Raw genomic sequence first — 13064 nt, 5'->3', positions numbered from 1 at the left:
TATCGGGTGTGATATATTGAAATATAATTATGAAAATAAAGAATAAAATTGGACACCGATGTTTACATGCAAAACCCCTAAAAATTATTGGAGTAAAAATCGACGAGCAAGATGAAAGAATTCAACTATAATATTTTATGGTGTATACTCATCGTATTATCAAAGATAGTATACACTCTCTTAATACAAGAAAACAAACAACACACAAATATTATAGAAATAACTAGAAGAAGAGAGAAACTTGATCATTGAGATTCTCAACTTAAGAACGGGTTAAGGAATGAGGTGAAATGATGCACTTATTTATAGGTGCTCTTCTCCGTCTGAACGCAAGAAATTTCTGCACAATTTCATTGTCTGAATTTACGATGTCAATTCCATTTTTCGAATGCAAAATATGACCCCAATTTTTTCGCACAATTAGTACATACCTACCAACTTAAATTATGCCTCTCGCCACTCATCATTATTTTGCCGACATTTCTCTCAACTGGAGATATAATTGAGAATCAAAAACATCTCCATACATCTTTTCAATCTTGTTATTCCCTGTTGCTTACGTTTGTTCTAGGCTACTTGAGGATCTACACCACTCAAACTCATCAGTGTTCACTTCTTGGTTAGAACATCATCTTTGTTATAATTTTTATGGATCTTCTGCATATTCACATTTTCGTCTTCTACTACTTCTCGAAAAAAATGAAACAAAACTCCAATGTGTTTAGTCCTTAAATGAAAGACTAGATTCTTTGCAATGTGCAAGGCACTCTGACAATCACAAAACAAATGAAATTTCTCTTGTTTGTGACAGATCTCCTACAATAATATTTTAATTCATATTGTCTCCTTATAAACTTGAATAGTTGCCATATATTAAATTTTCATTGTAGATAACTTTACAATTATTTGCAGTTTTAAATCCTAGCTTGCTGCTCCTCCTACGAGTGTAAACATGTAACTAGTAGTATATTTCCTCTTATCAGGATCACCTGCATAATCTGAATCGAAATAGTCCTTGAGTATAAAATTTGATCATCCATAGCATAATGCAGCATTTGAGATACCTTTAATGTATCTAAAGATGCTCTTAACATACTTCAATTCTCTCTTCCAGGATTCGTGATATACCAAATGACTATTCTCACTGCTTCCGCAAAATCTTTTGTCTATAGCATATAGATTTTTTATTCAAGATCTCCATTACGAAATATTATTTCCAAATCTAGTTGTCTAGATGTAAGTCAAACACTGCATACAATGTCAACACAACTTTGACTGCTGTAGGTTGAATCACAGAAGAAAATATCTCAGTGAAGTCAATGTCTTCTTTTTTAGCATATTTTTTTTACAACCAATCTAGCAAGATACCACTCTACTTGTTTATTATCATGTTTGATCTTATATATCCATCCGTTACAAATTGTTTTTCTCTTGTGATGGTGTAACAAGATCACAAGTTTTTTTTATATCTAATTCGGTAAATTCTTCTAGCATTACTGTCATCCATGAGGATACATCCGAGATTTGAATAGCTTCATAGAAACTCAATGGCTCATCATCCTCTGTTAATAGACAATATGCAGTATTGCTTTCAGTGACATAATCTGAAAGTCGACCTGGTAGTCTTCTGTCTCGAGTTGACAGTCTTACTTTGGAAACCTCATACTCAACATGTTCTTGTTCCTCGTGCTCTGGTACTACTTCACAAGAAATTTTATCTTCTTATGTCTAATTTTCAACCTGAAATATAGTAGTTTCTGAATTCAGTATGTCATTGTCTCCCTTTACTTTATCTTTCTCGAAATAACATTCTCGTTGATGACAAGCTTGTGAACAATATGGTACCACAAATGAAACGCCTTTACTACATTAGCATAATCCAAGAAGATACATTTTTTTGGATTTCGAATCTAACTTTGATATTTCTTTTCATAGTACAAAACGTACATGGAACTTCCAAATATTTGCAAATGAGAATAATTACCAGTTTCCCTCCACAACTCCATCGGAGTCTTCAGATAATCACCACTGAAAGAAAACAATTAACAATATAACAAGCGATTTCAACTGTTTTTGCCCAAAATGACTTGGTTAGACCCGCAGTCCTCAACATGGCTATTGTTCTGTCCAACAAATTCTTTTTCATCCGCTGTTGAGGTGAGTAAACCATTGTGAACTGTCTTTCAATGTCCTCATATTGGCAAAATGCATCAAATTCGCCACTGGTATATTCTCTCCATTGTCAGTCCTCAAACCTTGATTTTTTTTCCCACAATCAAGTTCAATCAGCGCTTTGAAATATTTGAAGACCTGGAAAACATCTGATTAATTATTGATTGGATACACCCAACATCTGCTAGAGAAATAATCAATGAACGAGACAAAGTATCTCGCTCCTCCTAGGGATACAACCAGTTCTTGCCAAACATCCGAATGAATTAACTCCAATATGCATCTGCTTCTGGCAGTAGAATTGCCAAAATTTAATCTGTGTTGTTTACTGGTAGCACAATGATCAAAAAAGTATAGAGACACTTTTGTAAGCTTTGACAGCAGCTTCTGTCCTGAGAGAATTTTCAACTCTCGTTCTAACATATGGCAGAGGATTCGATGCCATAACACTGTTAATTATTCTCATGCACCAATCGAGCAACCGCTAGTTCCGTCTCTTTATGTGTTATTACAAAAGTACATACAAATTTACAACTACTTTTTCTGCCTTCATAACGACTCGATACGAGTTTTGCACCCGATATAATCAAATTGCCCAAATGACAAAATATTCTTCATCTGTCCTTTCATATGTTGTATCTCATGTATGGTATGAAAAGTGTCATCAAACATTTTTATTTTGATAGTATTGACCTCATCGGTTTCCAAGGCTTGATCATTTTCCGATGAATACAGATCCTTTTGAGACTAGTTCATATTGATCGAATCATTCTCTCTGAGACGTCACGTGTCACGTCGCTCCTGAATCCATAATTCATGTGTCACAAAATTTGTGTCTTCCTTCTACAACTGTCGCTGCTTCGCTGAATAGTTTTTCACCACCGCCTGATGTAATGGTCACATTTCCTTGAGAACCCTTCTCGAAACTTATACATTCTTTCTTGAAGTGTCATTTACCGTCACATTTAAAGCAGTAAATTTTTTTTTTCTTGTTTATCGACTTTGATCAACCTTATCTTTGGCTCCCACCAAAGTCACGATCCATAAATCTTCTACTTATCATCGGTAAAGACTCTACCTGCTTCAAAGCTACCAACCTATCTTCATTATTCTTGCTTTGACTTTCTTCTCCGAGAACTGCAGTTAAGATATCGTTGAATTTTAGAAAGCTCATAAGAATATTGTTGGTTAAGTTGATGATAAGTTGTTCATATGATTCTGGAAAATAGAATATTTAGTGTGTTGATATGGTCGGTCATCGATGAGGATTCCGTCATCTGAAGATTGTAAAGTCTTCTCTTTATAAAATTTTTATTATGTAGTGACTTGAATTCGTACATTTTTTTTCAGAGTATCAAAGATATTTTTTGCATTATTTATCTCAGAAATAATTGACAGTACTTTGTTTGATATGTCCAAATGTAAATTAGCAATAACATTATCATTAATATCATTTCACTTTTCATCATCCGTCATTTCACTCTGTCTATCTCCAATAGTCGCCAAACAATTTTTCTTTCTTAAAATTGTTTGTATTTTTTCAACAACATAAAATTGTTTCCATTGAAATTTGTTATCTCGTACATGCCTGTCATTATGTCACAACAATTTAGTAGACTGAACAAAATAATCTCATCTTAATAAAAAATATCAAAAAAATATTTTCTGATATGCAAGATCAGTCAAGGCTGCAACCACATAACTTACTCAGAATTTTAAGAAATTTTAAACCAAGATTCTGATAGCACTTGTTGGTCTCACGTGCAGCATCTTGATATATAATTATGAAAATAAAGAATAAAATTGTACACCGAGATTTATGTGGAAAACCTCTTAAAATTATTATGGTAAAAAAATAGACAAGATGAAAAGAATTTCACAATAATATTTTATGGTATACAACCACTCATTATATTTTCAAAGAAAACACACAATTTCTTAATATAGGAGAAACAAACATCTCACAAATATATTATAAAAATAATTAGTAGAAGAGAGAAATTTGAGAATTGAGATTCTCAACTTCAGAACGAGTAAGGAATGTGGTGAATTGATGTACCTATTTACAAACGTAAGCAATTTCTGCACAATTTAATAATCTGAATTCACGATGTCAATTCCGTTTTTTCCATTACAAAATATGACCCGAATTTTTCCGCACAATTAATGTATACCTACCAACTAAAATTTTTTCTGCCACCATTCATCATTATTTTGCCTACATTTTTCTCACTTGGAGATTTAATGAGAAACCAAACATAATATAATCCATATTTTTATATTCGAATTCGACTTCGAATATTTTTGGTCGAGTCGAAGCCCAAAGAATATGGATAAATTTTTTTATTGAATAAAAATTCAAATTCAAATTTGATTAATTTGAAACAATCTTTATTATTATTTGTAGACGACGCATACACGTTGTACATATAAATATCAATCACAACTCATATAAATCCATTGACAACACAAACATAAAATTTTTCAGTGTTATTATCTCTTTAAGTTAATCAGCTTACACCAAAAAAATACAGATATAAATGGAATATGATTATAATATTATTTGAATTTTAAATCAATAGTAGAAGGGTAAATCTGGTTCATACTTATAATGAAAATCAATAATTTTGATATAAAAATAATATTTTTCATGATTCGAGTCAGATTTAAAATCTGTCTCACGAAATTAAATTGTGAGATGATCTCATATAAATTTTTGTGATATATAAAATATATAAATAAGTAGAGTGAAAGAAACACAGCATGTGGGGGTGGGTAGGCATGCTTAACGGGCCGGTTCGACCCGGAACCAACCCGGAACTGGCCCGTTAAGCCCGGAACCGGAACCGGTATGGAAGAACTGGACCCGAAACTGTGTACAATCCGTTGGTTTGTGGGTTGAACCGGTTCAACCGGTTCTGGGTCTGGTTCCAAATCGGTTCCAGTCCGTATCCAGAACCGGACCCGAAACCCATAATCCGATTTTTAAAAAATAAAAATAAAAAAATGGCCTTTGGGCTTGCAGCCGTTGGCCCAAAGTCTGCATTTGCAGCAGCCGTTCTTTTGCACATTTTAGTAGCCGTTCAACGAAGATCCAGAATATTCAAAATATATTTTAATAAATCGTGATGAATTTTAGATGTTCAATTGTAAAAATAAATGTTTAAGTTATTTTGTTAAATTTTTTTTATGTAATCACAATTATTTGCAATCAAAATACTAAATAAAAAAGTGTCCATTAATATTACTAATTTTAATTATATAGTAAAATAATATAAATTAGAGTTCGGAACCGGTTTGACCCGAACCGGAACCGGTTTATTAGAATCCGAACCGTTCCGAAACCGGTCCGGTGGAACCGATAAACATGCCTGGGGTGGGGCTATATACTTTTTGGAAATTCCATTGAGAGAGTCCAAAAGTCAAAGCATAAAATCTAAAAGATTTAAAAGCGCCTTTCCAAAAGAATAAAAAACGTGCTACTAACGTTTTTAGCTACGCTGCATTTCACGTTTAATGAATCGTTTTATTCTTGTTATTGCATGTGTACTTCATTCAATCTCCATCCTTTTGCAATGATAAAATAATGCATATGTGTATATATATAATTATAGAATCCAACTATGATTCACTAATTTATATAATAAATTCGATTTAAATAATAATTTTGCTAAACGATGAAACATTAATTTTCCGTTAATGATTGTGATTTTTAAATACAAATTGTCTATTTTCAATTGAAAAAGAAGCACCTATTTTAAATCAGATGACAATGCTTAGACGACTTCATTCAAGAAATATTGTCCAGTTCTTGCCACGATCAGTGAATCAAGTAGCTCAATGTATAGCTCAATATGTTATTAGGTTTAAACATGATTTTGTTTGGGAGATCATCTCCCATCTTGCATGTTAATAAAGAATTCTACATATATAAATGATACCCTCGAAAGAGTTTAGAACCCGTGTTATTTTAGGATTTGGGCAGGAGGACATATCTAAGAGTAAAATGTTAGCACGAGCAAGAACCAGCTTGGGTAAAGGAAGTTCTCTCTGGTGAACCATACTAGGAGCAGATCAAACAGGCACATGCCCAGATGAACTTGGGCTCTCAACTTAGCCCGAGTAATGCAATAGGATTTAGGAGATTAAGGGACATGCCCACATTATCACACCATGATCATCTGTCCGAGCACCTTAGTATAAGTATCATTTCCGGGTCACAGATATGGGATACCATACTTCGGAATCTTGGGACTGTCATTCAGCGCACGTTGTTATTACGTTACTAGACTAGAGGCAATCTGAGTTGTCAGATGTGGCAGTATCAGAAGACGGGGCATGGATAGCCATCTTGCCATAAGTAGCAACTGAACACTGAAAAAAAGGTCATCATTACTTGTATCTCTATAAATACCTATTTTTATTAATTGTGAGGCATGCAATTCACTTACTATTTTTCACAAATACTCAATATACATTCTCTAAATTGCATTTTTTCTTCTGAGAAACACTTGACTGACTTCAGCATTGGAGTGACTACGTGCGCCCCACTATCATTCATTGTTATCTGAGTGTGAAGATTGTACAGCCCGGGAACTACCAACCTAGTCTCCCATGTTCCCGAGAAGAATTCACCCAGCTTGGTAAAATCGTCCACTTAGTTCACTCGATTTACTCAGCCCATATCAATAAATAAAGGACTTCGTTTGAATCTAAGATAATATAACAAGTACGTTATATATAACGTTACTTCCAACTCTTTCCAAAACTCTAAATTAAACTTTGCAAGAATTAGAGTTTGAGCACTGAGACTGTAAGGCTCGAGATTTTATCATTTTAATCCGAGATTATTTAATTTACGAATTTTGGAATGAGGAATTAGATTCCATGGTTTTTTTGTAATTAATTAGGATTGAAATTGAATTAAAAGATGGAGCGGGGATCGATTTGTAAATAGTGAAAAGTTGAGGGACTAAAGTGCAATAGCACTTGGGTGGACACTTGTCACACCAGGCAATGATATATATATATATATTTGACAAAGTTCTTTCATTCTCCAGAAGCAAAAATCGAGATTCCATAGAAAAGTTCTCAAATTCTCTTCGAAGCCTAGAAACTCGATTGTGCAAGATCCGAATATCAGAAATTAATTCCGAACACGGTACCGAGCTCCTCTTGACACGAGCTACAACTGGACGTAAGTTTCATTGAGTTTTGTTATTATTTGAAATTATGATATTGGAGGAATTATTATTTGATCATTATTATGTGTTCTGGGAATACTACATATCGTAGAATCGAAACCAGATTGAAGAACAGATTGATTATGGAGTTGTTATGATTTTCTGATTATATTGCTTGAGATTGGACATATTTGGATTATAGACTGATTACAAATTGTATCGGATATGAGTTATGATTTGTAATTGATATATGTTGCTATTGTATTGACGGGGATATCGGGATTGTACCGTTATGCCGTTGATTTGCATTAAATTCAGAGTAATCAAATTCAATATTGAATTGGGAATGGAATGGTGATATTATTATTCTCGATATGTCATTTCAGATTTACAGAGACAGTCTTGAGTTCAGCACTTATATTGCTTCAGACCGAGACTACGAAAGAAAGGTATAAGTCAATGTCGAACCCGGGAGAATGACTCGAGTTAGATATAACTTGAGTTTCCCTAAACCACATACTTATTGTTATTATATGCATTGATTTGAATTGATATGCTTGGTCTATTGATTTATAGAAAGCGTGATTAGACGATTGGTCTTGTGACAGAGGTGCCAGACTGTGATAGAGTAGTCACTGGCCCATTGCACGTTGTCACAGAGGAGTTATTGGCGGAGGTGCCAAAGGCTTTGACGGATAGGTCAAGACACTAGATGTTTGGTTTATATCGATGTTTGATTAGGAGTGGATTTACTTCTATTACTGAGATTCGATATAGTATGCCAACGTCTGGAAACCGGGATCCCTAGACTAGGAATGAGTCTAGTCTGAACTGTAGAGTCACGAGTTAATTTACAGTTTTATATCGATTTATGTTTTCAGATTTAATACATGTGATTGATATTTGTTTCATGCTTTTATATCGATTATATGATTGCATGTTTTGTTGATTTATACTGGGATGTATTTCTCACCGGAAATATCCGGCTGTTGTCGTGTTTGTATGTGTGCATGGCAACAGGTGGGACAGGATCGGGGTCAGGAAGAAGATGAGAGAGATCGTGATTAGAGTGGAGACTTCGGACTTTGATGTATATAGGGTTTGGAACACTAGACATTTAGTTGTTACACCTTAGTTTGAGTTTGATGTTTGTTGTACAAGACTTGTACTATTATACGGATATGTATATTAGATTGAATTTTATTACGTTCCGCACTATATTTAAAAAAAAAATGTAGACCCAGATTAATTACATTGATCCAATTAGCCCAATGACGATTAAGAAGATGTTTAGCGTCCGGGTCCCCACAGAGACAGAAGCGTATTTTATGTTCAAATTAAAGATAGTAAATTAAGAAGAATAAACACTTTCATTTACTATCACTTTCACACAAGTGTGTATTTTGAATCATCGACTAAAACTACTTGAAAACTTGTGTCAATTTAATAACTCGTTAAATTAGCAAAATATTCTAAAGACACATTTCTTAATATAATATATGCTCTATTTCAATTTTGATTAAGCTATGTTTAATTCGTTTAAAGTTCAGTTATACATTAATTCTAAGTTCTATTTCAATTCTATAAAATGTATTATGTTTTTTTATCCCTTTTTTTTATCAATAAATAAAATATATTATCAATCAAAACGATTATACATATACGGGCATACTCAGGTAAAATAATAACATGCTGTTTGAACACAAGTCAATTCTGTATTTTATATCTATGATTATATTATTAAGTTTTTTCGTAATATAGATAAGAGATTCGGTGCCATGGTCTGTTTTATTTTTTTTGTTTTAATTCATTATCTCAAAATTACATTTTAGTCCCACATTATTTTTCACAATTATGATATGACATTTATTTAAAATTTCAAATTTATTTTTTTTACTAATTTTAAAAATTATAATACGACATTAATTTAAATAGAAATCAAGTTAATTGCAAAAACGACTATACAACCACGCAATACGTATAAACAATAACTAGTATTATATTATATATGACAAAAACTTGTGTGAGACGGTCTCACGAGTCGTATTTTGTGAGACATATATCTTATTTGGATCATCCATGAAAAAATATTACTTTTTATGCTATAAATATTATTTTTTTATTGTGAATATCAGTATTTACCCGTCTCACATATAAAAATTCGTGATATCATTTCATAAAAAACCTATTCATTATTATTTTATTTATTATTTTTTGGGGACAAGCCATATGTCTTGTCTGACTTTGTTAAACACGTTACGATGCTAGAACAAAGTTAACTTTTTGTGATACCCGAGGTTTAATAAAATATTATATATAATTTAATATAAATTTTCAAAATAACTTTAAAATATAATAATTTTATATTTTGGAGAATGGCTTCGTTTTGCACGAATATGATATAATTATTGTATAATAAATAAATTTCGGAAAAAATATATCTACGTACACTTTTGTTCCAATAAATAAATTTGGGAAAAAAAATACGTACACGTTTCACTTTTGTTCCCTAAAAAAATAGAATTATAAATTTTAAAGTAATTGGATTTCGAAATTAAAATTTTAAATATGATATTTTGTTTATTGAAAATTTTGTAGCTTTCCATCTTAAAATATTGTACATAATTTTAGAATAATAATATGATATATTTTATTTGAGAAAAAAATTAAAGTTTCCATTTATTTATTTAGAGAAATTAGAAAATGCAATATTTGAAAATGATAACCAAGAGTATGTCTATTGTGGGACGGTCTCACGAATCTTTATATGTGAGACGAGTCAATCATACCGATATTCACAATAAAAAATAATAATTTTAGCATAAAAAGTAATACATTTTCATGGATGATCCAAATAAAAGATATGTCTCATAAAATACGACTCGTGAGACCGTCTCACACAAGTTTTTGCCTTTAACCAAACATATTTGGTGACCAAGTTGAAATGAGATAATGAATGATCTAATGAAAAATCGAAAGATAATAATAAAATAATAATTCAAATTATAGTAAAAACTGAATCAAACACAAAATAATTCAAAGATATTAAATACCCGAATATCATATTTCTCACTGAAAAATATCTTAATTAATAGCATATATAGATACATAAACACGATATATGTGAGAGCAACTCCAACCCTTGCTCCACAATGGAGTTGCTCCATTGTGGAGCAAGGTTTTTCACTCCAATCCAGCACCAAAAATGGTGCTGGACTGGAGTTGTCCTAAAACCCACTCTAGATGTGGCGCAGTACAAAGTGCTGCGCCACATCTTTTTTTTTTTTTTTTAAATTTTTTTATTTGTTTTTAAATAATTATAAATATTTAATATTTTATTATATATTAATTATATAATTAATATTTTTATTTTTTAAAATTTTAAAATAATTTCCTCTTGAAACTTAAATATTAATTTAAATTTTTTTAAATTTTTTTTAAAATTAAATAGATATTAAATTAAATAATTATTTTATTTATATAAAATAATTAATCGATTTTCTAATAAATAATGAAATAATATAATTATATTTATTATGTATAATTGTGTAATGGAATTATAAATAGTTATTATTGAATTAAAATTAATATTATAAGAATATTCTGAGAATATTCTTTTTTAGTGTAGAATGTAGTGTAGATATGTTGGAGATGAATTTAGTGTTACACTATTGTAGTGCAGAATATAGTGTAAAATGTAGTGCAGTAGGTTGGAGATGGTCTGAATGCTCACACATGCAAAGAGGTATGTATATCATGAATTTTTTTGTGTGTTATATATAATTATAATTAAAATAATATATAATATCTCTATTATCGTGGAAAAAAATTTATTTTTTTTATATCTTTTATATTATTAAAAAAATTATTAAATAAAAAGTCTGGGGAAATGGGCCAGAGTGGGTAAATTTGTATGGAGATTGAAGTTATAATGAGAGAGGAGAAAGAGACGAGTCAGCATCAACCATTACCTCCTCGGCACTGAAAACCATGATTTTACATTAATGTTTGGCTCCACACTTAAATATAAAAACTTATGTGAGACGATCTTACGAGTCATATTTTATGAGACGGATCTCTTATTTGGATCATTCATGAAAAATTATTAATTTTTATGCTAAGAGTATTACTTTTTATTGTGAATATCAGTATGATTGACCCGTCTCACAGATAAAAATTCGTGATACCGTCTCACAAGAGATCTATTTTTAAAAACGACACTTATTACCTCACTCGTGTCCATTCTTACCGCACAATTTATTAATTATTACAATGTTACGTTACAATTTCAATATTATAAATTGACGTTACAATTTCAATATTATAAATTGCACGATAGTTTAAATGTCAAGTGTTGATCGTATTTATGATTAAAAGAAATTATCGTACTTCAATAATATATCTCAACAATTGCACTTCTTTCATTACATGATAATCAAACACATGATATTGATTGATATCAATTGTAAAATCGAACATTTTAAAAAATAATTATATAGGATTATTTTCGAAATAAATATAATGCAAGGACGTATGGATATTATTACAACAATTTGGGAGTAACGTAGTTTAAAGTTGGGGACGGGTCACCTCAATTTCTCTGACCACCTCAGCCAACAAAGATCTGCTAATAGTCCAAATACCAAATCTAACACGAACCAAATGTTTGACCATAGAACAAATTATATAAATATATTCAATATTATTTTACACAAATATTATATGAATTTTCAACCCCTTTCTTCATATATCGATATCTTTATACATTATATACATATATATATATATATAATTTTGATATGTTGTTCATCAATCATGTTCATTTTTATGCTCATAATTGAGTCGACAATGACTTATTGGACGTGTGTAGAATATCAAAATCATACATGCAGTAAATGGCTGTCAACCGAGTAATAAACACAAAAATGAATACGGTTAATAGACAACATATCAAAATTATGTATATATAACTGCGTCTACTAACTCTAGTAAACTTAATCTCAATTTACCTTATTTATAGTAGTTTGGAAGAATAATTACAAATCCAAAAAGAAATATTCTTAACTGATTAATAGCAATTAATGCGAATCTTTGTGAAAACAAAGTAACCTTTTGTTTGCTTTTCCCTTTAAATTGACAACTAAGAGAAGAAAAGTAAATCTACATCGAATTCGCATCATTATTTGTTTCTGTAAAAAGCTTATCCTGCAAAAATTAAAGCTCAAATTTGGTAGATAGATTCAAATCCATGAAATAAATGAACAAATTAACTTTATGGTAAAATCATGATGATATTTCGCATCATCCGTGTATTTGATTTCAATGTATAACCTTTTAGGTATTGTTTGGTGCACATGATATGATAAACATGTGAGATATAATATAAGGATAAGTTAAGGATAAATAAGATGTAGGATATTATATTTAATGTTTGGTATGATTTTAATAAGAGTGATTAAATTTATATATTAGATTGTAATGACAAAATTAACCTTATCATAAAAATTTTATACATATATATATATGCGTGTATGTATATATATGTTTCATTGTCATAAAACAATTATAAATAAATTCTTTATCAAATAATCTTATATATTTTAAAATTTTAATTTGATGTGTCCAATACTCTAGTTCGTTTTTCACTTTTTTACATATTTATTTTATTTATATTTTACGTTTTAATATTTTTTATTGTTTCATGAGTTT

Source organism: Primulina huaijiensis, chromosome 5 (assembly GCF_012295235.1).
Source record: "Primulina huaijiensis isolate GDHJ02 chromosome 5, ASM1229523v2, whole genome shotgun sequence".
Lineage (NCBI taxonomy): Eukaryota > Viridiplantae > Streptophyta > Magnoliopsida > Lamiales > Gesneriaceae > Primulina > Primulina huaijiensis.
Note: the sequence above shows the minus strand (reverse complement) of the source record.